Below are 20,127 nucleotides of genomic sequence, written 5' to 3' on the forward strand. Positions count from 1 at the left end.
TCTCAATGTGACCAAACCAGACCCCACCCCTTATATATAGTAGCAGACACATGTCCTTTGTGTTCAGCTGCATTCAAAAGCGTGGGAAGCCATGTGAAAGTGCAGCTCCAAGGGTTAGGGTTAGGGGTTAAGGGTTAGGGTTAGGTTAGGGTTAGGGTTAGCTGTTAGGGTGAGAACTCCACGCTGCATGCCTAGAGTCCTCATATGCACAGGCCATGTCTGCCTCTACTGGATCCAGCTCTCTCCCCCGTGTAATGTGCCATTGAACCCAGGTCTACATCGTCTAATTAGGGTTAGGGTCCTAAAGTGGAGTGGTTAAGATTAGGGCCCTAACCCCGGGGCTGGGTGGGCCTGGCCCCCTTGCTGGGGGGGGGGGGGGGGGGGGGGCGGGGGACGGCTGTTTGACCACCGGGGGACAGTCTATCATCTGTCCCCAACTTACCCCCTTCCTCATATAACCTCATAATAGGGTGAGGGGGTGGGGGGCTTAGCCTGCGATGAGCCTTGGGGGGGGGGGTTTACTAGGCAGTGACCCCCCTCCTGTGGTTGCCGTATGGAGTGGGCCCCCCCTCTTTCGGTTTTATTTGCACCTTAGACATGTAGGGCCCTTGGTAGGGGGGGTGCTTGGACATCACTGCCAGCAAGCAGCGGATGTCCTCCTAGCACCCTACCCGCCAATTTTAACCGCACCTTAGACATTTAGGGCCCCTTGGTGGGGAGGGTGAGGGGACGTCACTGTGAGTAATCAGGAGACGTCCCCTTAGTGCCCTACCCGCCAATTTTAACCGCACCCCCCTTAGTACACACACCCCTCCCCCCTCAATATATACATCCCAACATAAACACACACACATGCACACACACACTCTCTCAAACACACATACACGCACACACATTTTGCAAGGAAGGTGGGACCTAGGACCATCTGTCCCCTGCCTCTTCCCTGGTGGGGGGTACGGGCCCCTTTGCAACGGCGGCTGTGTCCCCGGGGTGCTGGCTTCCTGGGCCCGGCGGTGCTCTCTCCGCGCGGTGGGGGGGTTCACATTACATCTGAGCCGGGGGTGTTCGTGTCCCTGGGGGGTGGGTTCTGGTCCTTGCTCCTGAGTGCTGGGCCCCGCCAAATTTCCAACTGTGGCCGAGCCTGGTCGGGCCATATTTACAACACCCCTTGTGGGCCCTCTTTTTTCCCCGGGGTTCCCCCCTCCTGGGCGGGGGCGGCGGGCCCCTGCCTCGCTCCTCCCTGGACCAACCGTTGGCCGGGCGGATGGCTGCCTGGAGTGCGGAGTGGGTCTCCCTTGGGGGGTCCTGGCCCGTACCTGGGGTTGGGGCGGGGGGATGCCCGGAACTCCTGGGTGGTGGTGGGGTGCTCGTCTGGGGCTGTGGGCGTCCTTCTCCGGTGGGGCCCTGCGTTGGGTTCTCCCGGCGCGGCGGGGGGGCTGCTCTCCTGGTTGGGCTGGGGCGGCGCCCTCTTTCCCTCCGTGCCTCCCTGCTCTCTGGCTCTGGGGGCCTTGCGGCGGCCCTGCTGGCCCTGGCCTGGGTGGCGGGCTTGGTCGCCCGGGCGGCGGTTGTTCCCTGCCGGTTCCCGTGTGGTGTTGGGGGGAATCCGGCTGCCGCTGCTGGTGCGGTGGGGGTCTTGGGGTGGGGATGGCTGGGCACTCTCCCTCCTTCTTTTCACGTTCCACCATCCATTTTAGAAGAACATAAACACTCACCTGAGCACAGGTGTCAGCTCAACAGACTGAATGACGGAAATATTTCACACTAGTTGGTTTTAAGGCATAAGTATGCGTGTGAACACTATCTGTTTTGTGTACATGTCGACAGGTGGACATTTTTGCAACTAACAAGTGTGTTTATAACATTTGAGTGTGTGTGTGGACAGGCTCCGCCCTTTTTTTTTTGGTTTTTTTTTACATTTGAACCTTACCATAATGATTAACAACCAGTAAACTTGTTGCTTTATGCTGCTTCATGGTCTTATCCCCTTTCCCCTCCTATTATCACCCCCTACCCCCCCTCTCTCTAACGTCCCTCTTTCTTCTTCCCCTCTTTCCTTTTCCGTCCGGTCCAACACCAAAGATTTTCAGACATGTTTGAAATTAATAAAGTTTGGCCTCAATTACAAAAGGGGTTTATTCAGACATACCTTTGGTTTGTCTGAAGATTAATAACCCCTCTTGTTAAAGTAAAATATGTCCAACACAAGAGGCCCTCAGCTCTCATCTGTCTGCCTAGCTGTTGGACAGGACAAGTGGAAAAAAAAAAAAAAAAAAAAAAAAAAAAAAAAAAAAAAAAAGATTAGGGCCAGAGGGTTAGGGTTAGGGGTTAGGGTTAGGGTTAGGGTTAGGGGTTAGGGTTAGGGGTTAGGGTTAGGATTGGGGTTGGGGTTAGATTAGGGTTGGGTTAACTTTTTTTAGCACAGGCCAACTGAGCTTACGAAAGGAAACAGTGGAAAGAAGGTAGAAAACAATAAAAGATAATAATAATAGTAAATAAACCTGTTCTGGATCTGCTTTCAGAAAGGTGTGGAGAGAGCTGGAGTTGAACCCTGGTTTTCAGGTTGGCAGGCAAGGCAGTTCAGTGTGAGCTAATGCCATTGTGTGTCCCACCAGTGAAGTGTAAATCAATTTAGGGAAAAAAAAAATAAATAAATAAAAAGGAAAAGAAGAGAAAAGGAAAACATAAATTAAAAAATTGAAAGAGGGAATATGATCAAAGTATGAATCAATCTCCTTCCATAAATACTTTTTGTGTTTGATAAAAGAGAAGTAGGTTTCCAAAAGAAGTGCTTTTAAGGTTAGTATTAAAAGTGCTGTACAAAAAGTTATAAGTGCTAAAAGTAAGTGCTAAAAAACAAACATCCTTACAGTAGAAGAAATATGTACAACATGCTAAAAATGATAAATTAATATAAGGTTAGTATCAAAACAATCAACAATAAAATTTTGGAAAACCTTAACGAGTGGGGGAGGAAAGAGTAAAACGATAAAAAAAGGAGAAGCAGGGGGAATCGAACTCTGAATGTCGGCCACTGTAGCCGAGAGATTAACTGGTTGAGTTAACTTTTTTTAGGGAGTTCTCTGGGAAAGTCGTATATGATAGTGAGGGGGATGTGTTGAATTATTAAAAAAAAAAAAAAAAAAAACAATAATAATAAATCAAAAAATAAAATAAAAGAGGGGGGGGGAAGTTGCTGGGGGAGGTAGAGATCTCCAACCGGGGGGAGGGGCATATAAACAGAGTGATTATTCATCATTAAGCCCCCCTGGTATGGTTGTCCCTAATTTATGTATCCAAATTCTTTCTGCCCTCTTCCTCTGCCCAGTTGTCCAACGGTCATTTTTCTCCAAACCAGATATAATGAGGTAAGTGGGTGAGTGGGTTTGGAAGTGTTGAACTAGGTGAGTGGTGAGTCGGCCTGTCCCAATGTTACGCAGATGTTGTGATAAACGGGTATGGATAGAGTGTTTAGTTTCACCAATGTAATTAATGTGGCAGAGTGTGCAGGTGATAATGTACACTACATTGGTTGTCGTGATGGAGAATGAGCCTAGTGTCGGGAAACCTGTACCAGTGTGATGATTGGTGATAAATTTTCTTGGTTTGTAGTGGTGGTTATGGGGAAGCTTGGGTGTTTTTTTTGTTTTCTGTAAATTTTGATCTAGTGAGAATGGACTGGAGGCTCTTGTGTTTTCTATAAGCTAATATGATCTTATGATTTTGGAATGTCTGGTGGTGATTCTGAAAGTTTGAAAAGTTTTGTTTAATGGTCCGGAAGAGAGGAGTAGTTCTATGTGAAAATGTGGAAACCAAGGGAATTAATTGAGGAGGATTTGTGTTTATTTGTGTCAGTTGTGTGTAAGACGGGTCCCGGCCACTCAGCCTTGGGGTGGGGGGATACAGACCCTGGTTCGGGTAGGGGGCACTGGATGCCTGATTCGGCTCTTGGGTTAGGGTTAGGGTTAGGGTTAGGGTTAGGGGTTAGGGTTAGGGTTAGGGTTAGGGTAGGGTTAGGGTTAGGGTTAGGGGTTAGGATTAAGAAAAATAAGAACTCCAATGCTGTGAGCATGGAGTTCCTGATGCACTGGCCTTCTCTGTCCCCACCATGGCTCCACCTTCATCTCCCTTGAATGTAGTTTTATTTTTGTTTCAGGAATATCCCGCTCATGAAGAGGTCGGTCTGGTAAGCGCTGCTGGTAAGTAGGGTTAGGGCAAAACATACACACACGGTTAGGGTTAGGGCAAAAAATACACACGGTTAGGGTTAGGGCAATTATTCACCTGGTTAGGGATCAGAAATCACAAATTAGGGTTAGAAAATATAGTCCAATGGTTGGGATTAGAGCTACCTGAATGGGGATAATTGTAATGAAAGTCAGAAAACCATAATAAGGCCCAAAAGAAATGACACTTTAAAATTAAACTTTTAGACTAGGTTGCTCTTTACCACCCTCTGCTGGATAAAAACAGAACGAGAGAGGGACCTGATTGGATTACTCATCCACTCCCTCTGTCGGACCAAGAGGAAGAAACCTAGGACTCCAGTATTTCAGCATCTTCATGGCTGTATCTGCTGTCCAGTTCACATTGTCCTGGTCTGTCTCAACTGGGTCATCTGAAAGGCAAATGTGGTTACACAGTTCCCCGATGTGTTCATTCAGATGATCCAGGACTGCTTTTTCTTTTGGTGGCAGGCGACGTGAGGAACTAATCATGGGAATAATAATGTTGGCTTCTGGGAATAATCTTTCTGCCACTTCAAATGTTTTAAACATATCAATCACTGGGATGTCTTTGTCCTTATGTGTCCTCTGGTGGATGCCAAAGGACAAAAGGAGGGTCTTTGGCTGAGTATGGCAGGTGGCGTTCTTTAGCAGGAACTCAGCATGGTTAGGGTTAGGATTAGGAGGTGAAGCCCTATTCCAGCCAAAATTCGGGAACCTTGGCGCCCTCTTCCAGCCGGAGACGGGAAAGGCACGGTCCATCCTCTGGTCCGGTTGGCCCCGGTAATTAAGGTTGAGCGCACGGGGATTGTTGTAACGTCTCCTACCGTAGCGCACTGTGGTCCAAGCACCTCCATCTTCTTCTCCGTCGTGGAAGTACATGGTAGGTGTCAGTTTTTCCACCAAGGAAAATTTTCAGTAAAAAGGAAAACTTGAAAAATTTGAAAAAGAAAAAATAAGAAAAATGCGGGACAACCACTTTGTTACGCCCCCTTTGTGTCTAGGGGTACCTAGGAAGGCATAACATAAAAAAAAGTAAAGATTTAACTAATAAATGAACTGTAACAAAAAGCACCAAACGAATGTCTCCATAAAAATATACCCAAATTTTATTTACAAATAAACAAACAATCCAACAATAACTAAAAGTGAAGCTAAAAGGCTTCAGGGTGAACCAAGGCCAAAATAACAAACAAAACCCCAACTAACTGAAACATATAATCTTACCTGCAACAAAAGAAAAGGGAAATCAAAGACAAAACTCTAACCTCCCTAACCTAACAAAAACAGGAGAAAACATGTACTAAACAAAATGGCAGTTCACCCCTACAGCTTCACTTAAAACATAACTATAAACCAAAGGACTAAACAGAGTGGGCACAGACAAAACTACAAACTACAAAGAACTACAAAGTGCAACACAAACTAAAACAAGTGGAGAAGACATAAAACCAAGCGGAGAAGACATAAAACCAAGCGGAGAAGCGGGCCAAGCTGCAGTGGAGACTGTTGCAGCAAGGCTCCCTTCCCCCCCCGACTGGATGTCGAAATGGTGGCTTTAAAGGCTGCCTCCACCAGCTGGTCCAATGGGAGGCCACACCCTTTCCACCACACCTGAAAATAATCAGACAACAGACACAAAGATCCACAAAAAACACAAGTCCCACTCTGATACAGAAATAATACACAGAACAAACAAACAAAACAAAAGCAAATACGGCCACAGCCCTAACAACTTAAAAGAGTGTTTTTTATTCACAAAAAATCAAAAAATAAACAATACAAAATTAGAATAAAGTGTGCTCGCTACGCGTTTCGGCAAAATTCTGCCTTCATCAGGCTCTATGCACACAAAAACGTAGCTACCACTTGGCTGAAAAGGCGCAAAAGTGAAAAGAGAGACAAAGGTGGTTGCTTTATTCACTGTCTTACACGCGTCGGCCTCATGGGCCCCGCGTGTCCTAAACCATGGGCCCTGCGCGTAATAAGCCATTGGCCCTGCGTGCTCTAAGCCCCTCCCCTGCATGCATGCTGCTGTATTGAGTAGAAACAACCTCGTGAATCCAACCTTCTCCTTATAAATTAGTTATTTTATTTATATTTAGGGTTAAATGAACTTATAAACATTAACTAAGGGTTAGGGTTAGGATTCAAATTAGGGTAACGGTTAGGGTTAGAAACAGAATTAGGGGTAGGGTTAAGATTAGAATAATAACAATAACAACAACAACCAAAACCATAACAAGAGTAAAAATAATCATAATGTCTCTCACACTGTTCACAACAACCCTGAGTCATACAACATTTAAGCCTGTTGGCACTCTGGTTCCGAGCAGATATATCCATCTTCTTTCCATTTTTCTCCTTTCATCATCTGTCCATACAGAGTTGCTCTGAATACCACATATTTTTAATGATCTTAAACCATGTGCCAGAAAATGTTTGACCAATGGGGTATGCACCTCTCTCTTGTGAACAATATTATATTTATGTTGCCACATTCTTGTGCTAATGGAGTTTTTGGTTTGTCCCACATATTGTTTATTACACAAAGAACAGGAAATAAGGTAAATGCAGTTTTTTGTTTTGTGTGTGAAGTTCTGTTCAATTTCAAATAGCGTGTGATTTGACTTATTTCTAATCATCTTGGGTCTCCAGAAAAATGTAGGTGATCTTTGAATTTTAGATTGCAAAGGTTTTAATTTTGCTCTAACAAGAAGATCTTTTAGGTTTTTATTCCTCCTGAATGCTGCAATTAGTTTATGATCCTCCAGTAAGCCATTATTTTGTAAAATATCCTGAAAATTGTTCTTAAAGGTTCTCTGAATTATTGTACTAGGTGATGAAAATGTTGTAATAAAGGGAATGATTTTCTTATTGTCCTCCTGTTTTCTCTGTTGAAATGTTTTGAGGCATTTTCTCAAAAATGTTCTGGAGTAACCCCTCTTGCGTAAAGCTTTGAACAAAATTTGAACAGAACTCCAAAAATCCTCAGCTCTGGTACAGATCCTGTGGAATCTCAACAATTGGGATTTAACTACACCTTTATATGTATGTTTAGGGTGAAAACTTGTTTTGTAAAGCAGAGCATGAGTGTCCGTTTCTTTAAAGAAAACCTTAATTCCTAACTGTTGTGTCTGTGCAAAATTTGGGCCTTTGTACACTGTTGTGTCCAGAAAATTAACTGCCTGACTCTGTAAATCATATTTAATTTTAATTGAAGGGTCATGATTATTTAAAACATCCACAAATTTTTGAAAATCTGTCTCTGAGTAAGACCAAATTCCCCAGATATCATCCAAATAACGATAATAATATAATGGTTTCTGTGAGCATTTATTTAGTGATTTTTCTTCCCAATCTGCCATGAATATGTTTGCATATGCAGGTGCAAACCTCTTTCCCATTGCTGTTCCTTTGATTTGAAGATAGAATTCCCCATTAAATTCAAAGTCATTTCTAGTTAAATTTATTTCCAATAGTTGTAGAATGGCCTGATCCGGTCTTTTAGAGTCTGGGTATTTTTGTAATGCATTTTTAACTGTTTGTAGACCTGCTTTGATATCTATGTTAGTGTATAAGCTGTCAATGTCCATCGTGAAAAGCAAAGCATCTGCTGGGATTTTAATACCTTTAACTATCTCTATAAAGTGATATGTGTCCTTTATGTAAGCTGGATGTTTAACAGACAGGGAATTTAAATAAAAATCGATAAACTCTGCCGTGTGGTAAGTCTCGCTACCACAATCAGAAACAATAGGTCTCCCGGATGGGAGCTGGAAAGGAATTGTCCATTTTTCCGGATCTTTGTGGATTTTTGGGAGAATATAGAATCTCCTGGGCCTGGGTTCTCTGTCTCCCCTCAAGTAGGATTTTTGTTTTGTTGTAATAAAGTTTTGTTTATGTAAATCATCTAAAATTTGGTTCACCAAAGGAATAGTTTCAAGATAAATAGGCTTATCTAATTTTTTATAATACACTGGGTCATTTAATTGTCTTTGTACTTCCAAAATGTATTGATCCCTTCCCAAAATCACCACTGCGCTGCCCTTATCTGCTGGCTTGATTACAATATGTTTATTGTGAATCAAAGACCTCAAAGCGCGTACTTCTTGTGTTGACATATTGTGTTTTTCTCTGATTGGTTTAAATATTTTAGTAAAGTCCTCCAAATCCCTTTTGATCAAACTATTGATTTCAGGTGGCAGTTTGCCAGCAGGAGGCGTCCACCTTGATGCCGGCAAAAATGGAGGGGGTTCTTCTTTATTTGAACTCTCAAAATATAAGGCTAATTTCAATTTTCTGTGATAATTTTGAATATCCAATTCTAATTGTGTCTTTTGATTTTTTTGAGTGTTAATTGTGGGAATAAAAGTTAAACCCTTATTGAGGAGATTACTTTGTTGTTCTGTCAGAGTGAAATTTTTAGTTAAAACCATAATATTTTGGGACATAAGGGGCTGTCCCCTTACATTCCCCACCCTGAATGGACTTAGGGGGCATTCAAGTTTAAAAAGGACCTCCAATGTTCTAACATTGCTCTGGCCGTATCTTCGGTCCAGTGAATAGAATCGTCCTCTGTTGCAAAGTGAGAGTCCTCCAGTAGGGGGATGTGTGACACATTTTTTTCAATATACTGATTTAGCAGTTTAATGATATTCTGCTCCATTACAGATAGGTCACTGGAAAAATTAACTAATGGGACCCAAATCACAGCAGATGGAAATCTGCTTTTAGCTCCCCTCAGAGCCCCCTGGAGCTGTTAGGGTTAGGGTTAGGGTTAGGGGTTAGGGTTAGGGATTAGGGTTAGGGTTAGGGTTGGGGTTGGGGTTGGGGTAGGGTTTAAGTTAAACTTTTTTTTGCACGGGCCTACTGAGCAGTAGAAAGAAAGAGAGAGAAACAAAAATGTGAAAAATTAAATATAGAACAAAAGGAATAGCCTGGTTTTGAACCCTGGTTTTCTGGATGGAAGGCATTGTAATCCAGCATGAGCTAAACTGGTTGCAGGACCTAATGATGGGCAGTGTAAATGTACTGCGAGAAGGGGACAGAGTAATTAAAAAAAAAAAAAAAAAAAAAAAAAAGTGGGGGAAATTTAGAATTTGATGATTACTGTATATTCTTAGAAAATACTTTTTTGTTTTTGATAAATGAAAATAAAGGTTTCCAAGGGAAGTGCTTTAAAAAGGGTTAGGGTTAGGGTTAGGGTTAGGGGTTAGGGGTTAGGTTTTTGCGACAGTTTCGCGAAGCGAAACTGGAGCCCCAAAGAGGTCAGCCTGGCGGCCTTGAGATCTCTAGGGGGTGGGGGGTTGCACACTCACTCCTGTTCAGTCGAGGTAACGGACAGTTACAGGTGCCTCGTCAGTGGTGTATGGTGTCTGGTGGGATGAGATGTACTGTGTGGTGTCTGGGCCATGCATGTGCAAGTATCTCCCATATGTATGTACTTGGTCACTTTGTAAGTGACCTTGTGTGTGTAGGTAGCTAGTGGAGGAAATACAGAAAGGAAGAGTTAGTAGAAAATAAAAAAGGGGGAGGGGGGAATTTTGGTTATAATAAATGGTTAGGATTAGAAGAGAGGTCCCGGTTAAGGTGTCATAATGAAGGTGAGTTTGAGAGTAGATTTTAGAATCTAATTAGGTTTAGGGCGGGGGGGGGGGAATGTTTATAATGAGTGGTTAGGATTAGAAGAGGGTCTTGGGTCAGGTGTCTCATTGAAGGTGGGTCTGAGAGTAGGTATAAGGATCTAATTAAGGTAAAGGATTGTGTGTGTGGGGGATGTTATTAGGTGAGAGGGGTTGGGAGGAAAGAAGGGAGATATGAGGGAACATGAGTGGATCAGTAAGGCGTAACCAGGATGAGACCCTTGAGTATGTGGTGAGATTGTGATGGTACAGACAAGTCTGATACCTAGAAGTCTGTGCGGTGTGGTGGAGAGGAGGGGTGGAGAGTGCAAGAGGTGAAAGGAAAGGACTTTGTATCAGTGGTGTGTGCCCAGGATAAAATCCTTTGAGTATGTAGTTGTGGTGGTATAGACTAATCTACTACCTTGGCGTGCATGTGGTGTATAAAAGGGTCCAAGAGGAAAGATGGGTTGAAGAGGGAACAGAGAGCATCTCTTGAGGTAGTGGGCTTATCATGAGGAAAGAGGAAGAGACGGGTGTTGTGAGGTGGGGTGGGGGTGGGGGTTGGCTTAGAAGGGTGGTTCTTAATCAAACATGTGGGGATCCAATTTTAATTAGTAAGAGTTATGTTGTAATGAGAATGAAAATAATTTTTTAATATAAAGAATCCATAACATAAAGAAGTTGTATTTCCAAAGAAGTAAAAAGGATTAAGCCTAGTGATGGAGTAAGTCAAGAAGGTCTTTTTTAGAAACAATATTGACCAAAAACATTTTTTATTCAAAGGAAGTACTTTAAATAAAATCGGAAAAACTATCAGAATGGATGGTCTGGAGGGTCGTTTTAGGGATTCCTTTTCAAGTTGTTCGGTCCTGGAAGTGTGTAAACCGGACTTCTGGTGTTCCAGGGGTGCTTTGTCATTGATTGTCCTTGTCGTTTAGTTCCTTGGGTGTTCTTGTTTGTAGACATTGGATCCATTCCTTTTCCTTCAGGTTCCTTTTCACCTTGGTCCAGTGTGGTCAAAGGCTCTCTGTAGTAAACGTTTTACCTTTGGTATTTGTTTTTGTGCGTCACTGGTGGCTGCAGCCAGAATCAATGCGGGTCCTTTGTTTGTGATGGTGCCGCGAATCGAAGGACGTGGTACAGGTGTGGAGTTGCCCTCACGGTCATTCAAATAATTGATGTTGGAAATCGGGAAGAGTAGTCTCACCACGTCTAGTAAGGAGTTGCGTTTTTACGTTGTTTGATCCATTGGAGGTTTATATATTTTCTTAGTTATTTTTTGTTTTTGTTTTTCATTTGAATTATTTTTGTTTTGAATTTGGAATTTGGTTTTGAGGAAATATTACCTATGTCTATTTAAGTCAAAATAGTGAAGTCTGAGGAAATTCAAAAATCACTATAATGATAGCTAAGGCTAAAGTACTAGATTGGTTGGAGCTGATCTTCAGTGGAAATTCCAACGGGTCAACAGACGTTTCGGCCTTTTATTCCAGACGCCCTCACCGTGGAGGCCCCACCGGTTGATCAATTCCTGTGGTCAGTTCCAAGTGTCCAATTTTGTGGTTGTTTCGAATTGAAATTTCTCTATTAAATTTTTATTATTTTATTTTATGGTTTTCGTGTGTCAAAGTAATGGTTTGATTAGATTGTTTTGGTTTATGGTATTATTAGAAATTGTATTAATTTATTGCACAATTTGATTGTTTTGTTATAGGTTTATATTATATCTTTGAAATGATTCCTCGGACGGTTAAACAAGAAGGTGTTCACGATGATTAGGACGAATGATAAGATGTTTTTGTTAATTTTATGGGTCAAAATGTAAAAGAAAAATGCTTTTGTAGACTTACCAAGAACAGACCTCTTTGATTAGTAGAGATGAGTCTAAAAGACTACAAAAATGGCGATCAGAACTACAATTTTTCAATTAAACATAAATTTGTCCATTAATAGTTATACGTCTGTAACAAAGGGTCTTTGGATGTGAATTGGTATGTTTTTGATCAATTAGAAACGAGTTTCGTTGTTTAATGTGGTTTAAAAAACGTAAAAACCCCGTTACAATGATTCTATAAAGAACTACAAAGATGGCGGATAGGACTACAAAAAAACGATCTCTGAAACGGACTGAAAACTCTGATTTGTCGTTCAGTATGGCTTCTACATGTAATTAGGAACGTGTTTGTCCCTTTAAATTGAAAATTGGTCGGTTGGTTTGCTTTAAAAGTCTTCTAGAAATTTCGTCCGGATTCTAATGGAGTCCAAGCACTTCCGGTTCGGCGGGGTCACGTGTCAATTTGTTTTCATTCGTTTAAACGATTAGAAACGACTTTTACGGTTTTTTCTTCGGTCAAATTGATTATTAGAGGGTATTTTACCTTCGTGGTAGTGAGAAACGGCTTCGACGGTTGATTTCACGTAACGGTGTTTTTAAAAAAACGGGGGTGATCCAAGATGGCGGCCAGGTACTTCCGGTTCGGTCGAAAATTGTTCTGTGTCGTTTATTACTTTAGAATTATTTTTTACGGTTTTTTATTCGCTAAAAATGATCCTTGAGGGGTAGCTATTGCTCTGAGATGTGTAAAAAAACTTCGACGGCGATTTTTAGAAAAATGACGTAGTGGGGGGTCTTGGAGACAACCCAAATCGTGTTTGAAAGGTTCTGGTCCACTGGGTGAAGTAGCTGGTCCTTGTTGATTGGTCCGTTCGAAGTTCAGGTGGTTCAAATGCCTATAAAAAAGCTTACCTGCGTCCTTCAGTTGAAGTTCGGACTGTGTATGTGGTGGGGTGTTCGTGAGTGCGTAGGGCTAACCCCTTAGAAGACTGGAAAGTGATTTAATGTCTTATCAATCCAAGACAACCTTCCAGAGTGCTGTTCCTATAGTCGGAACCAGGAAGGCACACAAAACTCACCGAGAGCCCGGTTCCTCACTGGCTAGCGGTTGTCACCGTCAGGTTGCTAGCCAGCCCAGGCTCCCCTGAAGTGAAGGGTGTTCCTCAGTGGTGGTCCGTTCGGATGAACGAGGAGGTTAGGGTTCTACGCCTCTGGGGATCTGGGGTCTAGGATTCGCTTTCTAGCTGCGTCATCCGGGTCTGGATCCTGGATTCGTTGAGGTAAGGTCTGTTGGCCTTCAAGGTGGTCCGGAGGGTCCTTCGTCGGTCCTGGGCGTCGATAGTCTGGGCCGAGGTGTGAGGCTTGAAGAGGGGGAGAGGAGAAGTCCTGAAAAGGACTCTTTTTTGCTCTAAGCAAAGCAGATTCCAGCGAAGTCCTTCGTGAGATGTCGTCTTCCAGTTGTCCAGCAGGGGTCGTGGTGGGTCTCTTCAGAGGTCATTTATTTCACTATCCTCCTGAGTGATGGTTTGCCAGTATGTGTTTGTCCTTCACGTTTTTCCAAAAGGAGTTGATCCTAAAGTTGTTGGTCTTCTGAGACAGTAAAATTTCACCTTGTGTGAGTTGTTGTGTATGTTTGTTATGTCTTTGTTACCATTTTTTATACTACCTTTTAGGTCCTTTTAGGTCATTTTGCTGTTCTCGTTGTCCTTATTTGTATGGGGTTCCCCATGGTCCAATCAGAGGGCTCCAATTGTTTTTTTGTCATAAAATAACCAAGGTGAAATAAAATCGTTTTTCCATCATCCTCTGTTGTTGTGTTGGTTTTTGTTTACTCATTTCTGTGTGTGATTAGTTAGTTATGGTTGCTTAAGTAGGTAGAATTAAAGTATTAGTTACCAGCCAATCAGAGGACCTGACGTCATCATTACCCATGATCCCTTTCTGGTGGGGTTCTTTCAAACAAATTCTATTTTTATTCCTTTCGAAAGTTTGTTTCAGAAAGGTTAGGGTTTTACCTTACTGTTGAAAACTGCTTTGTATGATGTAAAGGGTAGAGTTAGAAAGTATTTTTTTTAACTTCAAACCCATAACTTTGAGAGATGTTGTGAATCAAGGGGTTCCAAGCTGTAGGGTGCTTAAAGTCAAAGTCTGTTTAGTCTGACTAGAATCCTACTGCTGCAAAGGGGTCGATTGTCAAGTCACCCACAGAAGGATCAGACTTCCAGCAAGTCTCTGTCAAATGGGATATGGTTCTTTCCCCAAATCAAATGAGAACCTTTGTCAAAGAAAAATGAATTTTTATTTGTAGAATTAGACAAAGATTTGGATCCCCCTAGTGGCGGCATTGGGGAATTCACTTTGGCGCCCTCTGGTGTATATTCCTTGGAACTTCAAGGTGAGGTCATTTGTGAGTTGGAAAATATATTTTTACCAAATTACAGATACAAAGTTCAAAAGGAATTATATTGTAAAATTTTATTCTGGAAACCCCAGTGAGGAAATACAATAGAAAGTTAAAATAGACATATTTAAAAGACTTATAATAACACTTGAAGAGAGTTATCTTACCTAAACACAAGCAAACAGGTAGTATTTGTAAAAAACTTTATTTATTACTTTTTATTTTCAGCAAGTAAGTTAACAGTTTGTAGAAGGAGTAGAGTTCCTTGAGGGATGGTTCCCCAGTTCCCTTTGAGTTCCAGTTCCTCCTCAAAAGTTCCTGGGGTTGTTATTTTTGAGTTGAGTATTCTTTATTTGCTATAAAAAGATTTTATTCCAAAAAAAACTTTTATGGTTTGAAGAACCAGCCTAGGCATCAAAAATATAAGTTCAAATAAAAACTTCAAAAACAACTTTTGAGTTCAATCTGACGAAAGTTGATTCATCTTTTGAACAAAGCCAAGTAAACCAGTAGCATTTGTAAAAAGTTTTTATTCATTATTTCTCCTACGTCAATAAAACAACTGTTTATAGGGCTATTGGAGTACTTTGAAGGGTGGTCCCCCTAAGGGGAGACAAAAGAAGAGGTTAGTGAAGAGGTATGTTGGTCTACATGTATTTGGGGAATAAGTAGGTTCTGTTGTGCGTGGTGGTGCAGGCCCTGCAGTGCCGTTCCCTCAGTCGAACCGAGGATCTGGCTGGGTTAGGTTTTTGCGACAGTTTCGCGAAGCGAAACTGGAGCCCCAAAGAGGTCAGCCTGGCGGCCTTGAGATCTCTAGGGGGTGGGGGGTTGCACACTCACTCCTGTTCAGTCGAGGTAACGGACAGTTACAGGTGCCTCGTCAGTGGTGTATGGTGTCTGGTGGGATGAGATGTACTGTGTGGTGTCTGGGCCATGCATGTGCAAGTATCTCCCATATGTATGTACTTGGTCACTTTGTAAGTGACCTTGTGTGTGTAGGTAGCTAGTGGAGGAAATACAGAAAGGAAGAGTTAGTAGAAAATAAAAAAGGGGGGGGGGGAATTTTGGTTATAATAAATGGTTAGGATTAGAAGAGAGGTCCCGGTTAAGGTGTCATAATGAAGGTGAGTTTGAGAGTAGATTTTAGAATCTAATTAGGTTTAGGGCGGGGGGGGGGAATGTTTATAATGAGTGGTTAGGATTAGAAGAGGGTCTTGGGTCAGGTGTCTCATTGAAGGTGGGTTAGGGTTAGGGTTAGGGTTAGGGTTAGGGGTTAGGGTTAGGGTTAGGGTTAGGGTTAGGTCGATGGGTTCTGGCCCCCCTTCCACGGAAGGTGGGCGGTGCACGGTCCATCCCTAAGCGGGCATCATTGCTACGTCCCCTCAGGTTCCGTTGGAAGGTATGTTTCCTTCCCCTCCGTGGCTGTACAAGGATCCATTCAGTGTCCATGTTTTGTTTTTCAGGTTCGCCTTTGTTATTATAATGTAATAAGGCGTAAATGAAATTTGTTTTTTGTATGTTTTTATAATGTTTTTAATTTTTTTGTGTGTGTTTTATTTTTTGTGAAAGAAAATAAAACAGCCGAATGAAAGCAAAAAAAAGGTTTGTAAAAAAAGAAGAAAAAAGAAAAAAAGACAAGTGCAAAATTGAAACCAAATTAGCGTGCTTTAGCGGCGACGTTTCAACCTGTATTCAGGTCTTCCTCAGGCCTATATAGCACGCTGGTGAAGTTGGCTGGGTTTGCTGGCACTAAGAGAGATGTTGTCCCTTCGAAGACCAGAGCAGAAATGAGCCCTGCTCAGCCTCTCTGTATATATAGGCTCTGGGCACCACCCCCTTGTATTTTCCCAGCTTTTATTTTTCACAGTTTCATTTAATTCTTGCCCTTTATTTTAAAGTTACTTTTTAAACTTATTTAATATCCCAATCAATTACCAAATGAAATTTTAATGCCTTTAAATTGTAAACTTAATTAATATATTAATTTTGTAAAAGAAAATAGTAATGATTTTAAATTTTAATCAATTTAACTGTAACTCAAGCCAATTTTTATCTCTATACATTTATACATATATCTTTTTAGGATCTTAATTTTGTGTTGCATGTTTTTAATAATCCCATCTTTAAACTGTGATGTTTTTTAACTAATTATTTATATAATTTATTGATTTGTAAAGGATTTGATTAGGGTTAGGGCTATATTCTAATTTTGCTTTAATGTTTCAATAATTTGGTTAGGGTTAGGGCTATATACTCAATATGGTTAGGGTTAGGGCTAAATACTCTGGTTAGGATTCTATTAAAGGGCCAGGTTAAGAAGATCCAATCAAGGTAAGTATTTTACAAGGTAAGTAATTTTCTAATCAGGGGCTGGACTAAATTAAGGGGTTAGGGTTATATACTTATGATTAGGGTTAGGGCTATGTACTCAATTTGGTTAAGGTTAGGGCTAAATACTCTGGTTAGGATTCGAGTAAAGGGCCAGGTTAAGAAGATCCAATCAAGGTAAGTAATTTATTCAAGGTAAGTAATTTACAAGGTAAGTGATTAAATATTCTAATTAGGGCCTCAACTAAATTAAGGGGAACAATCATTGAAACTGCAAAATGGGACTTTATGATAGTGGATAATTTCTTTTCATGTTTAAACCATTTGGTTCATTTGTGTTCAATAAATATATCCATTGTCTCTCTTTTGACTTTCTTTCTTTGTCTGTCCAAATGGAATTGTTTTGTATACCTGCAACCTTTACACTATGCCATCCGTGTAAAATAAAATGTTTGACCAAATTTGTGTCTGTGTCCTTTTTATTAATAATATTGTATTTGTGTTGAGCCATTCTTGTGGAAAGTGAGTTTTTAGTTTCTCCAACATATTGAATTCTGCATTTGGCACAAAAAATGACATATACACAATTCCTTGATTTTAAAGTAAAGGTTTGGGGAAGTTTGAAGATTTTTTTGTTTACCTGATTTTGAATGTATTGTAATTTAATAAAGTGGTCTTTAAGGTTTGTATGTTTTTGATTTTGTTGTAAGGGTTGTACTTTTGCCTTCACCAAATAATCTCTTAGACTGTTATTCCGTCTATATGCAGAGATTACTTGATGTTTTTTGAGTAATCCCTGGTCTGTAATAAAGTGTTTGAAGTTATTTTTTATTTTATGATTGAGTGTTTTACATCCTGTAGAGAAATTTGTAATCAATGGGATTTTTTCTTTTACATCGTTATGTTTTTGTCCAGAATCCTTGAGAGTTTTGAAACAACGTCGTAGAAATGATCTGGAATATCCCCTATGTCTTAAGGCAGAGAATAATATTTTCACAGCAACCCTAAAATCTTTGTCTTGGGTACAAATACGCTTAAATCGGAGTAGTTGTGACTTTACCAACCCGCTATATGTATGTTGTGGGTGAAAGCTTGATTTGAATAATAAAGAATGTGTGTCAGTGTCTTTGAAAAAAACTTTAACTTCCAATTTACCAGATTGTTCAAAAGAGTTTCCTTTGTAAATAGTTGTGTCTAAAAAATCAATAGAATGCTCATGAAAGGTATATTTTAAGCGAATGGATGGATCATGGGTATCAAGTACTTTTATAAATGTCAGAAATTCTTCTTTAGAATTTGTCCAGATTCCAAAAATGTCATCAAGGTATCTCAGATATACCAAAGGTTTTACTCTACATTTCTGTAGTGCGTTTCCTTCCCAATCAGCCATAAAAATGTTTGCATAAGACGGGGCAAATCGTTTCCCCATTGCTGTCCCTTTAATTTGTAAAAAATACTCCCCATTAAATTCAAAATCATTTCTTTTCAAATTGATTTCCAATAATTGTAGTAATTCCCAATCAGGTCGATTCTCATCTGGATATTTATTAAATATGTTTTTGATTGATCTCATGCCTGCTTGAATGTCAATGTTTGTATAGAGACTCTCAATATCAACAGTAAAAAAGAAAGAGTTGTTAGGGATAGTCAAGGTTTTAATGATGCTAATGAAATGATATGTATCTTTGATGTAGGAGGGATGTTTGATAGACAGTGGATTCAAAAAATGATCTAAATATTCTGCTGTTTGGTAAGTTTCACTCCCACAATCTGCTACGATGGGTCGTCCGGCAGGCACTTTGAAAGGCACAGTCCAATTTTTAGGATCCTTGTGAATCTTGGGTAGAATGTAGAATCTTCTCAGTCGTGGCTCTACGTCTCCTTTTAAATATTTTAGTTGTTTTTCATTAATAAATTTCTTTTCATGTAATTGGGCCAAAATTGTATGTACCTTGGGTACTGTGTTTAAATAAATAGGTTTTCTCAGTTGTTTATAATATTTTCTGTCATTTAACTGTCTTTTTGCCTCCATTATATATTGGTCTCTACCTAATATTACTACAGTACTACCTTTATCGGCAGGTTTAATAACTATATGTTTATTTTGGGCCAATTCTGTAAGTGCTCTTTGTTCCAGTAATGTTAAGTTTGGTGTTTCATCTTGCATTTTAAAGTGTTTGTAAAAGTCCTTTTCATCCTTTTTAATTAAAGTTTTGATTTCTGGAGGTAATTTGTCATTGTCAGGGATCCAGAGAGAGGTTGGCATAAATTTTTGTTGTTGTTGGTTAGTATCATTTTTATCCCCAAAATATGCAGCTAATTTTAGTTTCCTATGATAGTTTTGAAGATCATATTGAAGTTGGGTTGTGTCAAATTGACTTTTTTTAATAGTGGGAACAAAGGTTAGTCCTCTATTCAGAAGGTTCCACTGAGCCTGGGTTAGAGTGAAATTCTCAGCTAAAAGTAGAACATTCTGAAGGAAAAGTGGTGTAGAACCTTTTGTCCCCTCTTGAAAAAGACTTATGGGGCTGTCAAGTTTAAATAACTAGTCCAGTGGTTAAGCATGGCTCTAGCTGTTGTTCGAGTCCAATGCACATCATCTGGTTCTGTTTCAAAGTCAGTTTCCGGAAGAGGGGGAATGAAAGGAAAGTTGCGTCTGATGTGTTGATTCAACAAATGCAGAGTTTTTCGTTCTGCATGACGTAGGTCCTTGGAAAAATTCAAAAGTGGTATCCACACTTCTGCATATGGGAACTGTTTTTTGGCAGTTCTCAACGCTGCCTGTGCTTGTTTGATTGTGGTCTGTTTTGCCTTTTGTCCTCTGTGGTTTATACCAAAAGACAGAACCACTTTCTCCACAGTCACATGGCTAGTAGATTTTTCCATCAGTGCTTGAGCATGACGAAAATTGGCTCCAGGGTAGCTCTCAACCTGTAGGTCACTGACCTGGTGTTCCTGAATCCTAGATAGGTTGGAATCTCCCAGTATCAGCCACCTTTTCCGTACGCTCAAGTCCCAGTCAATCATTTTACGATCAGAGTTCGGATGCCTTGTAACTTTATAGCAGTGCGGTCTGGGTGTGGAAAAGAGGTCCTCCGAATTCCCCATTTGGGAATCGTCATGAGAGTCATCAAAAGAAGCATGGACTATGGCCGACACTCTTTGCACATTTGGAGAAGTGCTCCTGCTTCGTAGAGGTGTTCGGTGTATGCTGTCTACTTCTTCGTGGTCAGAAGTGATTGACTCTTCCTCTGAAAAGTGTGGTGTTTCCCTGCGTCCTCTGACTCGAGGAGGTCTCTGTTGAAGTGGACTGTTACTTCTTTCTGAGACATCCTGAAGGTTGGAGACTTCCATAATGACTGCGTTGCTGTCTTCGTCCTCCTGGCGTCTATTGCAACGAACTCTCTCCTCAGGTGATGGAATTTCCTCTGGGAGGGATTGAATTTCCAAGTCCTCCTCCTGTATGACTTGTTCTGTCATGGTAGCAACTGCTCGAGTGCAGGTTTTCTTTCCAGTAACTGCCACCCTGTTTTTATTTATTTCCTGTCTAGGTGGTTCCACCTGTGTAGCAAATGTTCTGTGCTCAGGTACTGCTCGTACTTCTTGTTCACTGTCCTCCATAGTAGAAGTAATGAGTGCCTCCACATGATCCACCACACTAGACGACATACGAGGCAGGTTTCTGTAGGCCCATCTTGTGGCCACTTCAAAGGC

The sequence above is a fragment of the Oryzias latipes genome, chromosome 5 (assembly GCF_053564925.1).
Source record: "Oryzias latipes strain Hd-rR chromosome 5, Olatipes_Hd-rR_3.1".
Taxonomy (NCBI): Eukaryota; Metazoa; Chordata; class Actinopteri; order Beloniformes; family Adrianichthyidae; genus Oryzias; species Oryzias latipes.